Source organism: Chiloscyllium plagiosum, chromosome 22 (genome assembly GCF_004010195.1).
Source record: "Chiloscyllium plagiosum isolate BGI_BamShark_2017 chromosome 22, ASM401019v2, whole genome shotgun sequence".
NCBI classification, from domain to species: Eukaryota; Metazoa; Chordata; class Chondrichthyes; order Orectolobiformes; family Hemiscylliidae; genus Chiloscyllium; species Chiloscyllium plagiosum.
Genome location: NC_057731.1, coordinates 14,962,135 through 14,965,279, shown reverse-complemented (window position 1 = coordinate 14,965,279; position 3,145 = coordinate 14,962,135). Strand labels below are relative to the sequence as shown.

The window sequence follows — 3,145 nt, the reverse complement described above, 5'->3', positions numbered from 1 at the left end:
GTCAGGATGTGTGGGATTTGAGGATGAATGGGATGATAGTTCCCCATCATCACTGGAGTTGGTGCAAAGAGAATGTTTCCTGCCATCCCAGGAGAGTTGCAGGGCACGCACAATAGGGTGCTAATTGGTTTATGTAAAATGGGTCCGGGTATTATCTGCTTGTCTCTCTCTGTGAGGGCAGGGGCTAGCGCCCCCCTTTGTTCCCTTGGGGTGTTGGTGTGTATTGGTCTGATATCAGTCTCTTGATGTGATTATGAGATGGGTTTCCATATTAATTAATTCCGGAGTTTTGGTCTATGAGTCATGGGTAGTGTTGGTATAGTGTGGATTTTATCTGTCCTCTGTCTCCTATCTCCCGGTCACGTGGGCGGACCGGCAGCTGCTGAGTTCTGTGGGTTTAAAGCTGCGACTGCTGTTTAAAACACAAAATGAATTCTTATAGTTTCCTGATGTAGACATAGTCCTGTGGCAAAATCAGGGCGGCTCTGATGCCCGCTTGCACCTACTACTCTACATTCCCCCGACTGAATCATCTAGCCTACACTTCCCTGAACACTATAGGCAATTTAGCATGGTCAATTCACCTCAGCTGCATACCTTTGGATTGTGAGAGAAAACTGGAGCTCCTGGAGGAAACCTACACACACACAAGGGGAATGTGCGAATTCCACACAGACAGTCACCCGAGGCTAGAATTGAACCTGTGTCCCTGGTGCTGTGAGGCAGCAGTGCTAACCACTGAGCCACTATTGCCAATCCTGCCAACCCACAAATCAATTAGATAAACCTTCACTGTACCCCCTCTATCGCAAGAACATTCTTCCTCAGGTAAGGAGACCAAAGCTGCACAGTATACTCCAGGTGTGGTTTTGCCAATGCCCTGTATAATTGCAACAAGATATCTCTGTTCTTTTACTCAAATCCTTTTGCTATGAGGGCCAAATTATCGTTTGCCTCCTTTACTGCCTGTTGCACCTCCGTTCCTACTTTTAGTGACTGGTGTATGAAGACAGCCAGGTTATGTTGAACATTCCCCTCTCTCAATTTACAGCCATTCAACTAATCTGTCTTCCTACTTTTGCTACTAAAGTAGATAACCTCATATTCATCCACATCATACTGCATTTGCCATGCATTTGCCTACCCACTCAATCTGTCCAATCTCACCTCAACATCTCTGCATCTTCCTCAGAGTTTACTGTTCCACACAACTTTGTACTGTTTGCAAATTTTGTGACATTACATTTAAATCCCTCATTTAAATGAATAACGTATATTGCAAATAGCTGGGGTCCTATCATCCCACTCGTCACTGACATTCAGAAAAAGAACCATTTATTCCTATTCCTTGTTTTCTGTCTGCAAACCAATCTTCTATCCATCTCATTCCTACTTCCAATCCCATGCGTTTTAGTTTTATGTGTTAATCTCTGATTAGATTAGACTAGATATGGGAGGTTGGTGAAAGCTTTCTGAAAGTCCAAGTAACCATGTCCACTGACTTGCCCTGATCAACCCTTTCAGTTAAATCCTCAAAGAACTCAAATAGATTTGTCAAGCATGATCTACCTTTTGTAAATCCATGCTGACTGCGTCTGATTCTACCACTGTTTTCTAAGTGCTGTACTATAAAATCCTTGATAATGGACTCTAGCATCTTCCCCACTACCAACATCAAACTCACCTGTCTATAATTCTCTGTTTTCTCTCTACCTCTCCTTTTAAATAGTTGGGTCGCATTAGCTACCCTCTAAGAGTCTAAAAAATCTTGGAAGATGACCACCAATATATACTCTATTTCTAGGGCCACTTCCTTAAGTATTCTAGGGTATAGATTATTAGGCCCTTGGGAGTTTTCAGCCTTCAATCCTACCAATTTCTCTAACACCATTTCTCTACTACTACAATATGCTTCAGCTCCTGCCCCTCACTAAACCTTGTGTTTCCCATCAATTCTGGTGGGAGATTACTTCAACCATGATGCCTTTGAATGGTCGGGCCAAATGACCTATTTCTGCTTCTATGTCTTATGGGGTTTTACGGTCTAAATAAGAAGTTACTTCTGGTTCTGTACATCCCCAAAACATACAGTCTTATCCAGTATTAATGCCAGCGTGGTGTTATGATGAATTCAGGAGAGATCATTTAAAGATTAAAAGGATTTCATGTACTGATTTGAACTACATTAATAAATTACACAGGACATTTCATGTTTCGAACAAATACATATTTCATGAAGTTATCAAAGAACGGTGACAGTAATTGCAGCATTCACTTGACTCTATGAAGTCAGAATGAAGAAATGTCAGGCAACGATTTGAGATGCTGCCACTATAGCTATATATACATGAACCATCAGTTATCACCTGCAGATGTTCAAGATTCGTTAGCAGCTTGAGATTATAATATACAATCATACATATCCAACTATCTTTATACTTGCCACAGTCATTTTGTAGTTTTTAAAGATGTGGCTTTTGCTTTCAAATTAGGGGCAATAATTTTATTGCACCATTTGACAAACACAATTTATATGAAAGTAGGTTTGATTCTTGCTCTAATTTATTAAATGCATTTCCTCTGAGCTGAGGAAACAAATAGAAACTAAAGGTTCTGGAGGTGATTATACAAGCTGTTAGTTACTTATCATTCAAAGGCAGCACAGCAAAATAATTTCATACCGTTAAGCTGTGTAACCAATGGTTGTCTGTCATTTTATGAGGTTGGTATTTTAAGAAATTAAAATAATTTCATTGCAAACATAAATCCTCCAATGCTAATGTTGCCATGAACTATGGTACAGAGGATATTGGCTGTTAGTGTTGAGATAACTGTTATCAGCAAAATAAATGCTGAAGTGAATATAATTATTGTCAGGAGCTTCAGAGTCAGTTCTTTCAAGGATGTATTTTCAAGCCTGCTAGCATAGGTCAAATTCTTTATTTTTTTAATTCTCTCAACAACATCAAGTTTGAATCTATGACAGTTTCATTGTTTTTCTGGATGTTTTCAGCAGAGATCCCACAAAGATACAGAGGCCAAAGCGTTCATTTCTACATTGCTTGGTGAAATGTGTGAGTAAAGATCGGTGCGTGGATGACACAATGTTTCAGGTTACGATCCCATGTGATTATCAGGAATACCA

The 3,145-nt window shown here is 40.0% G+C and overlaps 1 long non-coding RNA gene across 1 annotated transcript in view; it reads left to right on the top strand.

Moving 5' to 3' along the window:
* LOC122561082 overlaps positions 1-2,898 on the top strand; it is a 6,249-nt gene extending 3,351 nt beyond the window's left edge. The window contains exons 2-3 of the long non-coding RNA XR_006314899.1: positions 2,449-2,455; positions 2,889-2,898. This is a non-coding gene — a long non-coding RNA (uncharacterized LOC122561082). The remainder of the gene's footprint in view (positions 1-2,448; positions 2,456-2,888) is intronic.
* Positions 2,899-3,145: the final 247 nt, after the last annotated feature.